The sequence below is a fragment of the Gorilla gorilla genome, chromosome Y (genome assembly GCF_029281585.2).
Source record: "Gorilla gorilla gorilla isolate KB3781 chromosome Y, NHGRI_mGorGor1-v2.1_pri, whole genome shotgun sequence".
Taxonomy (NCBI): Eukaryota; Metazoa; Chordata; class Mammalia; order Primates; family Hominidae; genus Gorilla; species Gorilla gorilla.
In genome coordinates this window covers 34,509,797-34,525,386 of record NC_073248.2, presented here as the reverse complement: position 1 = coordinate 34,525,386, position 15,590 = coordinate 34,509,797, and the positions used below count along the sequence as shown (strand labels likewise).

The window sequence follows — 15,590 nt, the reverse complement described above, 5'->3', positions numbered from 1 at the left end:
CCCCACGTGCACCCGTGAGAGGCCAGTCCAAGGTGTGAGAACACTATTCCACTTTGGACTTGCATTTGTCCTGGTTCCTGCTTTTCCCAGAGAGCCCTTGTGATGCTCAGGATGAAAGAAGACAGTGAGATCAAGAGCCCATCCATTGTTTGCTAACATTCACCTCTGGGGTCTCAGGTATGATTCTGTCACCCAAAGAAGCCTCAAGAACAGACCAGGTTATATTTCGATTAATGGTACTTGATTCTTGCACACATTGTCTTTCAGGAGTGGAGTTAGAAGGGCAGTTTCCAGTGACCACCACACAGTAGTCAAAATGCCTCCTACTCCAGTGGGAACTTAACAAGGAGATGGCCAGAAGGGGCCATGAAATCAAGACTTTTAGGGTCCTGCAGTGGGTTTTCACAGGGAGCTTTTTTCTGATAATAGGCCAGATCTGCCTGTACCATTTTACTCTTCTTAGGAGGGCTGACAGCTCTGACAGTCAGAAGTCCAGCCTGCCACACAAATGCACATGGGCTACTCTCCGGACACTGGTCCTGATTGTGAGATTTGACTAGTGTCACAATGAATGTCACCATTGTTTAGCAACAAATTGCTGCAGCTTGGCAGAGAAGAAAACCTCCATTGAGGTTCATCAGCAGTGGACTCTTACCTGTCTTCTCTGTGGGATTCACGGGATTGTCCCATGAACCTAGGAGAGGGCAGACGTGAGCAAGCCTGAAGAAATGTCAAGCAGAGACCCAGGAATAAACTGTGAAATACCTAAGCATCCAAAAGGAACTGCAGGATTCCTCAGGCCTGCCTAGATGTTGTAGTGGTAAGTTTCAAAAAACTAACCCCACTGTGATTTCTAGGTAGAGACTGCTTGTGTTCCCCAGGGCTGCTCTCTCCTAGGTGGGGTTTCTTGCAGAACCACACAGCCTCAGGAGCTGCTGGACTGTGTGTTTCTGTGAAGGTGATGCAAGTGTTGGATATCTGGGTGTGTGTGTGTGTGTTTGTGTGTGTGTGTGTGTGCCTGTAAGTGGATTCTGCTTAAAGTAATGTGGCTATTGCACTTCAGTGCTTATTTTTTTCTCTCCCTACATTTTGGTGGCCTGTCTGTGTGGCTCTTCTTGGAATGCAGGACTCCATTTTCTTCATTTTTCTCTGGATCATGAATCCACAGCAAATTGGGAGGCAGGCCCAGACCCACTGGCTTTGAAATCCTCTGCCCCTGCAAAAGAAGCCAGCCTTCTAGACAGAAGAGAAGCACATCACACTCCAAAAAAAGACATTATGCTGTGTTTCATTGTCCTCTCTCCTACCCAGTGAGAGACACTAGCAGCCTCTTTGCAGGGCCCCTTGCATTTACCTATTATTTGGTTCCAAGTAGAGCAGGTGCCTCATGGCGTGAGACAGCACTCCTCCATCATCTTTGGATTTCATCTTGGGACATAGAGTGTAAGCGTCAGTAAGGTCAGATAAGAGCGAGGATATAATCTGGTGAGGGGCAGATGGAGCAGTCCAAATTATGGCCTGGTGTTCATGTGAAATTATTCCAACGTGGAAGAATCATTTTGAGTACAGGTTTGTTCCATCTTGGCAAACTCCTGATTTGAGGACTTTCATTCCTGCAGCGAAATGGGGTGGAATGTATTCAAGCTGGATGGGATGTGGCCTCCACACTTGCCTCTTCTTTTCTTTACTTTCATGTTCCTCATCAGCTTAGGGTTCATGGGTCTGGCTCAAGGACTTCCTCACTAAATGTTTCTCAGTAAATGGAGAACGACCTCCATGGGAATCCAATGAGTGAGTATTTTCTTTTAAACACTGTCACATTTTAATGACTGGACAGCTTTGATATTTTAAAACTGTAAATTCTTATTACAGCCACAAACAAAAACACTCTTATTCTCTCATTTCTATTGGATGCTGCATGATTCCTGTAGGATGAGAAGCAGGCAGCCATGTCTGGCTTTTGCCTGGTAACTTAGTCTATGTTTCATTTCATCTGCATGGTCATCTCATTGTGGAGGGGCTCCTTTATTGAGCTGTTGCTAGATGCAACTGCCTCTTGCCACAGATTATTTAGCTGCCAAAGATTTCAGAAAGCAAAAGAAGTCTTTTGTTAGGCTATCTGCATTCCAGGTTGTGAGTCATTGTCTTGTTGTGGGGGCTGAGGCTGTTTGCTCTTTGCAGGAGTCTTTTGGGTCCTCTGACAGGAATCATTGAACATCGCTTGGACTACAGCACAAGGCAGCTTGTTCTCTCAGATGAGCCATGATTTTTCTTTGTTTTCATGGGGAATCCACAGTGCCCCTCAACAGCACTACTGGACATCCATTTCAGGCTTGACATCACCACAAATGGCCACTGAGACACTGTCTCCACCAGATTTGCACCTGTAAGAGGCCTCACAGAGGTGTGAGAACACTGTTCCACTTTGGACTTGCCTTTGTCTTGGATCCTGGCTTTCCAAGAGAGCCCCTGTGAGTCCAACAATAATGGGAGGCAGTGAGGTCAAGAGCCCAGACATCTTTTGAGGACACCCAACTCTGGGTCGCAGGTATGATTCTATCATCCAAAGAACCCTCAAAAACACACCAGACAATATTCCAAAACCTATGGAACTCGATTCTTGCCCACACCCTCTTTCACTAATGGAGTCAGAAGAGCAATTTCCAGTGACCACCTTACAGACTGGAAACGCCTTTTCCTCCGATGTGACCCAACCATGGAGACAGCCTGAAAAAGCCCTGAGGTCGAGACATTTTGGATCCCACAGTGGTTTTTTGCAGGTAGACTGCTTCCTGATACCACACTGCCTCTGCCTGTATCATTTTCATCTGCTTAGGCACGCTGACAGCTCTGACAACAAGGCACAGGAGCCTGCATCATGAATATGCATGTGCTGGTCTCAGAGTACCAGGACTGATTGTGAGCTATAGCTAGCCTCACAATTAATGACACCGTTGCCTAGTGACAAGTCCCTATGGCTTGGCAGAGGAGAAGGTCCCATGGAGGTGCATCAGAGTGGACTCTCAGATGTCTTCTCTGTGGGATCAATGTGATTGTTCCATGATGCTAGCAGAGGGCAGACATGAGCCTGCCTGAAGAAACATCAAGCAGAACCCCAGGAATAAACAGTGAAATCCAAAGGATCCAAAATGATCTGCAGAGTTCCCCATGCCTCTCTAGATGTTGCACATCTGCATCTTTTTGAAACTTGCCTCACTGTGATTTTTAGGTACAGCTCACCTGTTTTTCCCAGGGTTGCTGTCTACCAGCCTGGGCTTCCTGCAAATCATGCAGCCTTAGAAGCTGCCGGGCTGTGGGTTTCTGTGAGAGTGTTGTGAGTGTTAAATGCCTGCATGTGTGTGGTGGTGTGCATGAGTATTTGAGTATGTGTGTGTGGCTGTAAGTGTAGTCTGCTTAAGGAATGTGGCTAATGCACTGCAGCATTTCTATTCTTTGAGTCACCCAAACATTTGGTGGCCTGTCCGCGTCACTTTGCTTCAGCTGTGGGGCTCCATGTGTTTTTATTTTTCAGTGGATCATGAATCTGCAGTGAATTGGGGGGCTGGCTAAGAATGGCCGGGGTCCAAATCACCTCCCCCAGCAAAAAAAAAAAAAAAAAAAAAGGACCCTTCAAAAAGGAAGATGAACACACCACACTAAAGATCAGACATCTCACAGTATTTCTTTGTTTTTGGCCAACCCAGGGAGACACACTAGCAGTCCTGTCTGCAGGGCCCCTTGAATTTACCTCCAATTCAGTTCCCAGGTGAGCAGGTGCTTCAACTTATGAATAGGCACTCCTCCATCATTTTGAAATTTCACTCTGGGTCAGAAACTGTGAGCAGCAACAAGGTCAGAGAGAGGTGAGGATACAGTCTGATGAGAAGTGGATGCAGTCCTGCACCTTCACCTCAAAAACGATGAAGACAGATGACACTGAAGGTACTTCCAACTTCATCCCCACAGTCCTTTAATATCACAAGCAGTCCGCACCATGGCCCATTGCTCAGGTGGGAGTACTCCAATGTGCATGGAACATTTGGAGTGCAAACTGGGGCTATCCTGGCAAACTCCCAATTTGAGGGCTTTCATACCCAGAGGCAAATACAAGTGGGATGGATAGATGCTCGGTGGGGTGTGACCTCAACACTTGGCTCTTCTTTTCCTGACTTTTATGATCCTCATCCTGGATTGGCTCTCTGTCCTCCACATCAAACATTTCAAACTTCATGGAGGACGACCATCACGGGAATCCATTGCTTAAGTGTTTCCTTCAACACTGCCAAGTTTTTAATGACTGGGTAGCTGTGATCTTTTAAAACTATAAATTCCTGCTACAGCTACCAACAAGGAAGCACTTGTTCTCCCACTTTTATCAGAGGGCTGCATGATTTATATAGGATGAAAAGCAGGCAGCTATGTCTGGCTTTTTCCTGGTAATCTAGGCTCTGTTTCAATGCACCTTCACAGTCTTTCTCTTGGCAGAGTGGGTGTTTCACTGGGCTATTGCCAGATAAGACTACAACTCTCCACACATATTTTAACTGCCAGGGATTTCAGGGAGCAAAAGAGACTTCAGGTAGGCTGGCTGCCCTCCAGGTTGTGGGTCCTGTTCTCATTTTGGGGACGGAGGCAATTTGCAGGAGGTTTGGGTCTTCTGAAAGAAGTCTTTCAACATTGCTTGGAATCCAGCACAAGGCAGCTGGTTCTCACAGGCAAGCCTCGATTTTTCTTTGCTTTCATTGGGGGGTATAATTGCTCCTAAGCGCATTACTGAACAAAATCTTCAGGCTTACAGTCACCACATTCAGCCTTTGAGACGCTGTCTCAACCTCATCTGTACCTGTGAGAAGCCAGTTCTACTTATAAGAACTCTGCTCCACCTTGGGCTTCCCTTTGTCCTGGTTTCTGTTTTTCTCAGAGACCACCTGTGATACCTAGGATAAAGGGAGGCAGTGAGGTCCAGGGCACAGCCATGTTTCATTAACACCCAGCTCTGGGGTCTCAGGCATGATTTCATTACCCAGAGACCCTTCAACAACACACCAGACTATATTCCAATCCCCAAGAGACCTGATTCCTGCACACAGCCTCTTGCAGGAATGGAGTCAGAAATGCAGTTTCCAGCGACCAGTTCACAATCTCAAAACACCTCCTCCTCCAGAGAAACCCGACCAAGGAGATGGCCTGAAAAAGACCTAAGGTCAAGAATTTGAGTGTCTCTCACTGGTTATCTCAGGTAGCCATTTTCCCAACACCAGGCCAGCTCTGTCAGTACCTTTTCCTCTGCTTAGACAGCCTGACAGATTTGACACCTGGGTCCCTGAGCCTGTGACACGAATGAAAATGCTCTACTCTCATGGCACCATGGCAGAACAGTGATTTCTGGCAGACATCACAATGAATGAGCACTGTAGCCTAGCAACAGGTCCTTGAGGCTTGGTGGAGAAGGAGACCTTTGTGGAGGTGCATAGGCTGTGGATTCTCACATGTCTACTATGTGAGATCCTCAGGAAAGTCCCATTATCCTAAACGAGGGTAGACTTTAACCATCATGAAGAAAGGTCAAACAAAGCCCCAGGAATAATCCACAAAATCCGTAAGTATCCAAATCACCTGCAGGATGACTCAGGCCTACCTAGACGTTGTAGGAATGAGTCTTTTTGAAACTTGCCCTGCTATGATTTCTAGGTACAGCCCTCCTGTGTTTCCTGGGGTTGTTCTCTCCCAGATGGGGCTTTCTACAGAACCACACAGCCTTAGAAACTGCAAGTCTGTATTTTCTGTTGTGAGTGTTGGATGTCTGATTGTGTGTGTGTGTTTGTGTGTTTGTGTGTATGTGTGCATTTCAGTGAAGTCTACTTAAATGTATTAAGCTAAAGAACTGCAGCACCTTTTTTTTTTTCTTTTTTGAGTATCCCAACTTTTGGTGGTCCATTTGTGTGGTTCTGCTTGGGCTGCGGGGTAGGGCTCTGTGTTCTTCTTTTGTGAATCAAGAATCCACAGTCATTCGGGAGGCTGGCTGTGACCCGCCATGGCCCAAATCCGCTATACCTGAAAAAAAAAAAAAAGCCACATTTCCAGAGAAAAGAGGAGCACACCTCAACCAAGAGGAGACATTTTCCAGTGTTTCATTTTCCTGCAGCCAACCCATAAAGAGACACCAGCTGTCCTATCTGCGGGGCAGATATTTTAATTTACCTGAAATTTACCTTGAATTTACCTAGAATTTGGTTCACAGTCAAGGAGGTGTTTCACATCGTGAGGGGCATTTGACCATCATCTTGGGATTTCATTCTTGGACGGACAGCATGAGCATCAGTAAGGTGACATGGGGTGAGGATTCAATGTGATGAGTGTTGAATTCGGATCCACACTTTCACCTGCCAAAAAGGTGAAGACTGATGGCACAGAACATGCTTCCAACAGCATTTCTGCATTTGCTTAATTGCATAAGCCATCCATATCATGGCCTGGAGTTCAGGTGTGAGTACTTCTATGTGCAGGGAACATTTGGAGTGCATACTTGAACCATCATAGCATACTCTCAATTTCATGGCTGGCATGCCCTGAGCTAAATGGAAGTGGGATGGATTGACACTGGGTGGGATGTGGCCTTCACCCTTGCCTCTTCTTATCCTGACTTCCATTTTTCGCATTGGCCTAGGATTTCCTAGGTCTGTCTAAATGTCTCCCACAATAAAGGCATCCCAGTTCACTGAGGGCAACCATCATGGAAATCCATTGCATGAGTGTTTCCTTCTAAAACCCTGTCACATTTTAGTTACAGAGCAGTTTTGATATTTTTAAAACCAAAAATATCTTTTACAGCTGCCAACAAGGAAACTCTTACTCTGTCACTTCTTTCAGAGGGCTGCATGGTTCCTGTAGGTTGAGAAGCAGGCAGCCATGTGTGGCATTGCCTGGTAATCTAGTCTCTGTTTCAATTCTTCTGAATGTCCTTTCTCATTGTGGAGGGACTCTTTCATTGGGTTCTTCTGCATTGCACTGATTCTTGTCCCAGATCTTTTGGCTGCCAAGGATTTCAGGGAGCAAAAGGGAATTTGGGTAGGCTGTCTGCTCCAGGTTGTGAGTCATTGTCTCCTTTGTAGGGGCTGAAGATTTTTGCACTTTGCAGGAAACATTTGGTCCTCTGACAAGAATCATTGAACATTGCTTGGACTGTGAGGTGGTCGCTGGAAACTGCTGTTCTGACTTCATTCCCCAAAGTGGCTATGTGTAAGAATTGGGTCACATGGGGATTGGAAAATGGTCTGGTGTGTTGTTGAGGGTTTTTGGGTGATAGAATCATACCTGAGACCCCAGAGGTGGATGTCAGCTAAAGATATCCTGACTATTGACTTCGCTTCCTCCATTCATTCTGAGCCTCACAGAAGCTCTCTTGGAAAGGCAGGAAGCATGACAGAGGCAAGTCCAATGTTGAGAAGTGTTATCACGCTTCAGACTATCCTCTCATGGTGGAAGATGAGGTTGAGACAGTGTCTCAGAGGCCATCTGTGTGGATGGGAAGCCTGAAAAGAGTGTCGATTAGTGCTGTTGAGGTGCACAGAGAATTCCCCATGAAAGCAAAGAAAAATCAATGCTTTTCTGTGAGAATGAGCTGCCTTGTTTTGGAGTCCAAGCAATGCTCAATGGTTTCTCTCAGAGGACCCAAAAGCCTCTTGCAAAGTGCAACAACCTCAGCCTGCACCATGAGACAATGATCCACAACCTGAACACAGCCAGCCTACTCAAAGTACCTTTTGCTTTCTGAAATCCCTTGCAACTAAATAATCTCTGGCAAGAGGCAGTCCCATCCAGGAGCAGCTGAATGAAAGTGTCCCTCCACAATAAGGCCATGCAGAGGAAATGAAACAGAGGCTATATTTAAAAACAAAAGACAGAGATGGCTACCTGCTTCTCATCCTACAGAAATGCAACCCTCCAGTAGAAGTTGGAGAACAAGAGTTTCCTTTTTGGAGTCTGTAATGGGAATTTATGGTTTTAAATGTATCAAAGCTTCCCACTCATTAAAAAGGGACTCTGCCTGATGTTGTTTCAACCTGGCTCACATCTGCCCTTTCCTAGGATCAAGGGACCATCCCGATAATAACTCAGAGAAGACAGGCAGAAGTTCATGGCCGAAGCACCTCTATGGAGGTCTCATTCTCCAACAAGCTGCAGGAACTTCTCCCTAGGCAAAGAGGTTATTCATTGTGATGCTAGGCAGAAATCATAGCTCAGGCCTGGTGCTCTGAGACTAGCACATGCACATTCATGAGGCAGGCTCAGGCTGCCTACAATAACCAACTTTTTGTCCCTAAAAGTGTCGACCTTAGGGCTCTTTCAGGCTGTCTCCGTGGTCGGGTTTTGCTGGAGGAAGAGGCGTTTAGAGACTTTGAGATGAGTGTTGAAAACTGCTCTTCTGACTTCCTTCCAAAAGAGGCCGTGTGCAAGATTCAGGTCCCATGTGGTTTGGAATATAGTCTGGTGAGTTGTGTGGGGTCTTTGATGGAATCATACCTGAGACCCCACAGGGGAGTGTCAGCAAAATGTGGATGAGCCCTTCACCTCACTGCCTGTCTTCATCCTGGGTCTCAGAGGGTCTCTCTAAGAATGGCATAAACCATGACAAATGCAAGTCCAAGGTGGCTCAGTGTTCTCACATCTCAAACTGTCCTCTCATGGGTGCAGACAAGGTTTTCATAGTGTCTCTGAGGCCATCTGTGGTGATTGCAAGCCTGAGAAGTGAGTCCAGTAGTGCTGTTGAGGGATAGTGTGGAAACTTCTGAAAGCCAGGAAAAATCATGCTCACCTTAGAGAACAAGCTGACTTGTGCTATCATCTAAGAAGCGTTCAAAGCCTCCTGTCAGAAGGCCCATACTCCTGCAAAGTGCTAAAAACCTCAGCTCCCACAATGAGACGACAATCCACAAATGGGAGTGCAGCCAGCCTACAAGTCCCTTTTGCATTCAGAAATCCCTGGCAACCAAAAGATCTGTGACAAGAAGACCCATCCAGCCACAACCCAATGGAAGACCCCCTCCACAGTGAAAATTATGCGAAGATGAAATAAAACACAGCCTATATTAGAGGAAAAAGCCAGATATATCTACCTGCTTGTCATTCTACAGGAATCATGCAGCCTTCCGATAGAACTGGGAGAATAAGCATTTCCTTATCGGTGGCATAAAGGGAATTTACAGTATTAAAACTATCACAGCTACCAAGTAATTAAAACCTGACAGTGTTTAGAAGGAAACACTGAAACAATGGATTCCCATGAAGGTTGTTCTCTGTCAAATGATAAACTTTTAGTGTGGAAGACTGAGCCAGGTCCAGGAAACCCCACACTGACACGGAACATGGAATTCAGAAAAAGAACAGGCAATTGTGGAGGCCAAATTTTACCAAGCATCAATCTACCACACTCCCATTGGACTCTTGGTATGAAAGCTCTCAAATCAGGAGTATGCCAGGATGGCCCCAGTTTGCACTCCAAATCTTCCCTGCACGTTGAAGTACTGTCACCTGAACACTGGGCCAGGTGTGTGGACTGCTTGTGCAATTAAGAGAATGGTGGGATTGGTTTGGAAGCATCTTCTGTGTCATCTGTCTTCAACTGTATTGCAGATGAAGGTGTGAGACACCATCCACCCCTCACAAGATTGTATCCTCACGCATATCTTAAATTATTGCTACTCCAACTCTATGTCCCAGAATGAAATAGCAAGACAGTGGAGGATTGACCCCTTAAGCAGTGAAGCACAAGCTCTGCTGGGAATTGAATTCAAGATAAATTCAAGGGGCCCTGCAAACACGACCACTGGTGTCTCTCCCTGGGTTGGTCACAGGACAATGAAACACCTGGAGATATCTGTTCTTGGGTGTGGTGTGCTCCTCTTCTTTCTACAAGAGTGGCTTTTTTTTTTCACAGGAGGAGGTAATTTGGACAATGGCTCTTCTCAGCCAGTGTCCCAGTTGACTGCAGATTCATGATGCACAGAGAAATAAAGAACACGGAGCCCTACAGCCCAAACAGTCACACAGACAGGCCACCAAAAGTTAAGAGACTCAAAAAAAAGAGAAGCACTACAGTTCATTAGCCATATTCCTTTAAGCAGACTCAACTTACAGGCAGGTGCACACACACACACACACACACACAGCCACACACATGGAGACATCCAACACATGCAACACTCCCACAGAATCACACAGATGGGCAGCTTATGAGGCTGCATGGTTCTGAAGGAAACCCCACCTGGGAGAGAACAACCCCAGGGAAAAGAGGCTGGCCATACCAAAAAATACTGTGTGGTAAGTTTCAAAAAGACTCATCCCTACAACATCTAGGCAGGCCTCAGGAATACAGCAGAAACTTTTGGATCCTTAGAGATGTGTGGTTTATTGCTTGGGTTCTGCTTGACATTTCTTCCAGCTGGCTCACATATGCTGTTTCCTGGGATCATTGGAGTCTCCCATGGATCCCACAAATAAAACAGGCAAGAGTCCACCACTGACACACTTCCATGGAGGTCTCCTTCTCCCCAGGCTTCAGGGACTTGTCGCTAGGCAACGGTGGCATTTATTGTGATGTTAGCCAGAGCTCACAGCTCAGGCCTGGTGCCCTGAGATTAGTACATGGGCATTCACGAAGCAGGCTTGGGCACCCTGGTGTCAAAGCTGTCAGGTGGCCTAACCAGAGAAAAACGGTTATGAAAGACCTGACTTGATATCCATAAAAAGGCTGCTTGTGATAACCCACTGTGGGAACCTGAAAGTCTTGAACCTAGGGCCCCTTCATGTCATCACCATTGTCAAGTCTTGCTGGAGGAGGAGGTGTTTTGAGACTGTGAGGTAGTCACTGGAAACTGCTCTTCAGGCTCCATTCCCTAAAGAAGCTGTGTGCAAAAATCGGGTCCCATGGGGGTTGGAATATTGTCTGGTGAACTGTTGATGGGTCTTTGGGTGATGGTAAATACATGAGACCCCAGAGGTGGGTGTCCATGAAAGATTGCCAGGCCCTTGACCTCACTGCCTGTCTTAATCCTGGGCCTCGCAGGGGCTGCCTGGGAAAGACAGGAACCAAAACAGAAGCAAGTCCAAGATGGAGTAGTGTTCTCCCACCTCGAACTGGCATCTCACTGGTTCAGGTGAAGTTGAGAGAGTGTCACAAAGTCTGACTGTGGCAGTTGGAAACCTGAAAAATGTGCCTAGTAATTCCGTTGAGGCGAAATGTGTACCCATAATAAAAGCAAAGAAAAGTCAAGGCTCACCCGAGAGAATGAGCTGACATGTGCTGGAGTCACAGCAACTTTCAAATACTAATGCCAGAGGATGCAATAGCCTCCTACAAAGTGCAGACAACCTCAGCCCCCACAACAAGACCACGACCCACAACATGGAATGCAGCCATCCTACCCAAAGTTTCTTTTACTCCGTGAAATCCCTGGCAGTCAAAAGGTCTATGAGGAGAAGCAATCTCATCCAACAAGAGCCCAGTGAAAGACCCCCTCCACAATGAGAAAAGATGTGGAGATAAAGTGAATCAGATCCAAAAATACCAGGCCAATCCAGACACGGCTCCCTGTTTCTTATCCTACAGGAATCTTGCAGTGCTCTGATAGAAGTCAGAGTACAAGAGTTTCCTTGTTGGTGGCTGTAACAGGAATTTACACTTTTAAAAATATCACAGCTGACCAGTCATTAAAAGATGACTCTTCTTAGAAGAAAACACTGACATGAAGGATTCCCATGAGGATCATCTTCCATAAACTAGGAAACATTTAGTGTGGAAGAAGTTGAGCCAGACCTAGGAAACCCTAGGTTGTTGCAAAACATGGAAGTCAGAGGACGAGGCAGGTGTGGAATCCACATCCCACCCAGCATCAATCCAACCCACTGCTATTTGGTTCTGAGTATGAAGGTTCTCATATCAGTCCCTTGCAAGGTTGGCTTCAGTTTGTACTTCAAATGCTCACTGCATGTGTGTGTACTTCTGACGGAAAACTGAACAATAGTGTAGACTGCTTGTGCAATTAAGAGAATGTGGTGATACAGTCAAAAGCACCTTCTGTGTCATCTGCCCTCAACTTTTTTGCAGGTGAAGATGCAGGATGCCACCCACACCTCACCAGAGCCTGTCCTCACCCCTATCACACCTTATTGCTGCTCACACTCTGTGTCCCCCAGTGAAATACCAAGATGATTGAAAAGTGCCTTTTCATGATGTGAAGCACTTGCTCTGCCGGAACCAAATTTGAGGTAAATTCAAGGAGCCTTGCTAACAAGTCTGCTAGTGTCTCTCTCTCTGTTGGCTGAAGGACACTGAAACACTAGAAGATGTCTTTTCTTGGGTGTGGTTTGCTCCTTTTCTTTCTAGAGGAGTGGCTTTTTTTTTTTTTTTGGCAGGGGAAGGTGATTTGGACCCCAGTGGGTCTCAGCCATCGTCCCAATTCACTATGGTTTATGATCCATAGAAAAGTAAAGTAAAAAGAGCTCTTCAGCCCAAACAGAGCCACACAAACAGGCCAATAAAAAGTTGGGAGATTCAAAAAAGAAAAAAGAAGCCCTGCAGTTCATTATCCGCATTCTTTAAGCAGACTCCAGTTACAGGCACACACACACAGACACACAGACACACAGACACACACAAACACACAAAGACAAACACACAGGCAGGCATCCAACACTTGCAACACTCCCACAGAAAGACACAGCCAGGCAGATTCTGAGGCTGTGTGGTTATGGAGAAAGCTCCAACTGGGAGGAAGCAACTCCGAGGAAACCAGGAGGACTGTACCTAGAAATCTCAGTGGCAAGAGATGCAAGAAGACTCACCCATATAACATATAGGCCAGCCTGAGGCATCTTGCATATCCTTTTGGATCTTTAGGAATTTTGCTGTTTCTTTCTGAGGCTCTGCTTGATGTTTCTTCAGGCTGGTTAACATCTGCCCTCTCCTAAGTTTACAAGACCTTGTGGATCCCACAAAGAAAACAGGTGACAGTCCACCGCGGACAAACCTCATGGAGGACTTCTTATCCACCAAGCTGCAGGGACTTATCTCTAGGCAGTGGTGGCATTCACTGTGATGTTATTTATACCTCACAACTTAGGCCTGGTGCCTTGAGTCTAGTGCATGCACATTAATGAGGCAGGCTCATGCTCCTTGCTATCAGAGCTGTCAGCCTGCCTAACCAGAGGAAAATGATACAGGTGGAGCTGGCCTGGTATTGGGAAAAATTTCAACTGTGATAAGCCACTGCTGGACCCTAAATGTCTCCACCATAGGGACCTTTCTAGCAGTATCCTTGGTCAGGTCCAGCTGGAGAAAAAGGTGTTTTGAAACTGGGAGCTGGTAGCTGCAAATAGCTCTACTGCCTTCCTTCCCAAAAGTGGTTGTCTGCAAGAATATTTTCCCATGGGGAAGAGAATACAGTCTGGTAAGTTTTCCAGGGGTCTTTGGGTTATGGATTCATACCTGACACCCCAGAGGCAGGTTTCAGCAAAAGATGGCTGGAGCTTTGACCTCACTGCTTTCCTTCATCCTGGACCTCACATGGGCTATCAGGGAAAGGCAGGAACCATGAGAAAGGCAAGTCCAAGGTGGAGTTGTGTTCTTACACTTTGAACTGGTCTTCATAGGTGCAGGTGAGGTTGAGACAGTGTCTCGGAGGCCATCTGTGGCTATTGAAATCCAGAAAATGTTGTCCAGTAGTGTTGTTGAGGGGTAATATTAACCCCTTATGAAAGCAAATGAAAATCAAGATTCTCCTGTGAAAAAGAGCTAATGTGTGCTGGAGTCCAAGCTATGTTCAAATATTCCTGTCAGAGGACCCAAAAAACCTCCTGCACAGTGCAAACATACTCAGCCCCCCATAATGAGACCACTTCCCATAACCTGAAGCATAGTCAGAATAACCAAAATACTTTTCACTCCCTGAAATTTCTTGCAGCCAAAAGATCTCTGGCGAGAGGCAGTCCATTCCACAAGAGCCCAATGAAGGACCCACTCCCTACCACCACCCACAATGATGAATAACGTGCAAATAAAGTGAAACTGAGCCAAGATTACCCAGAAAATCCAGACAGAGCTACCTGCTTCTCATCCTACAGGAATCATGCCTCCTTTCAATAAAAGTTGGAAAACAAGATTTTTCTTGTTGTTGGCTCTAACGGGAGATTAAGATTCAAAAGTATCACAGCTGGCCAGTCATTTAAACATGACAGTGTTTAGAAAGAAATATTCTCAAAATTGATTCACGTGAGGAATCCAGTTCATATTCTGTGAACTGGAAAACTTTTAGAGTGGAAGGCCTGGAGCCAGACCCAGGAAACCCTAGGCTGATGAGAAACATGGAAATCTTGGAAAGAAGAGGCAAGATTGGAGACCAAGTCCCACCCAGCATCAGTCCATCCCTATCCCATTTGGCTCCAGTTATGAAAGCCCTCAAACTGGGAGGTTGCCAAGGTTGCCCCAGTTTACAGTCCACATATTCCTTGCACTTTGGAGTACTCCTACCTGAACACTGGGCCACTGTGTGGACTGCTTGTGCCATTAAAGGAAATGTGGGGATGGAATTGGAAGCAACTTCTGTGTCATTTGTCTTCACCTTTTTTAGCAGGTGAAGGTGTGGGATTTCATTCATGCCTCACCAGATTGTAACCTCACTCCTTTCTGATGTTATTGCTTCTCATACTCTCTGTCCTAGAATAAAAACCCCAGAAAATAGAGGAATGCCCACTCGTGATGTGAAACACTTACTCGCCTGGAAACCCAACTGGAAGTAAATACAAGGGGATCTGTGGACAGGACTTCTGTTGTCTCTCCCTATTTTGGCTACAGGGCTATGAAATACTGGGAGATGTCTGTTCTTGGGTGTTGTGTGCTCTTCTTCTTTCTAGAAGAGTGGGTTTTTTTTGAAGGGGGTGGTGATTAGGACCCTCTTAGGTCTCAGCCAACCTGACAATTAACTGTGAATTTCTGAACCAAATAAAAAAACACAAAGCCCTACAGCCCAAACACAACCACACAGACAGGCCATCAAAAGGTTGAGAGACTCTAAAAAAGAGAAGGGCTGAAGTGTGGAAGCCACATTCCTTTAAGCCGACTCCACTTACAGGCATACACACACACACACACACACACACACACATAGCCACATACACACAAAGACATCCAACACTTGCAACCCTCCCACAGAAACACACAGCCAGGCAGATTCTGAGGCTGCATGATTATGTAGGAAGCCACACCTGGGAGGAAGCAACCCCAAGGAACAGTGGAGGGATGTACCTAGAAGTCACACTAGGGCAAGTTTCAAAAATACTCACTCTTACAATGTCTTGGCAGGCCTGAGGCATCTTGCAGTTCTTTTCAGATCCTTAGGGATTTTGTGATTTATTCCTGGGGTTCTGCTTGATGTTTCCTCAGGATAGCATACATCTGCCCTCTCTTAGGATCATGGGAATATCCCAGGGATCCTACAGAGAAGAGAAGTGAGAGTCCACCACTGATGCACCTCCACAGAGTTCTGTTTCACCGCCAAGCCACAGGGACTTGTCGCTAGTCAATGGTGGCATTC

General features: G+C 46.2%; 1 long non-coding RNA gene across 1 annotated transcript; it reads left to right on the top strand.

Moving 5' to 3' along the window:
* The first annotated feature begins 5,455 nt into the window (after nt 1-5,455).
* Nucleotides 5,456-14,737, top strand: LOC134757960 (uncharacterized). Its single transcript, XR_010132644.1, has 2 exons — nt 5,456-5,599; nt 13,962-14,737. It is a non-coding gene; the product is annotated as an uncharacterized lncRNA (long non-coding RNA).
* Nucleotides 14,738-15,590: the final 853 nt, after the last annotated feature.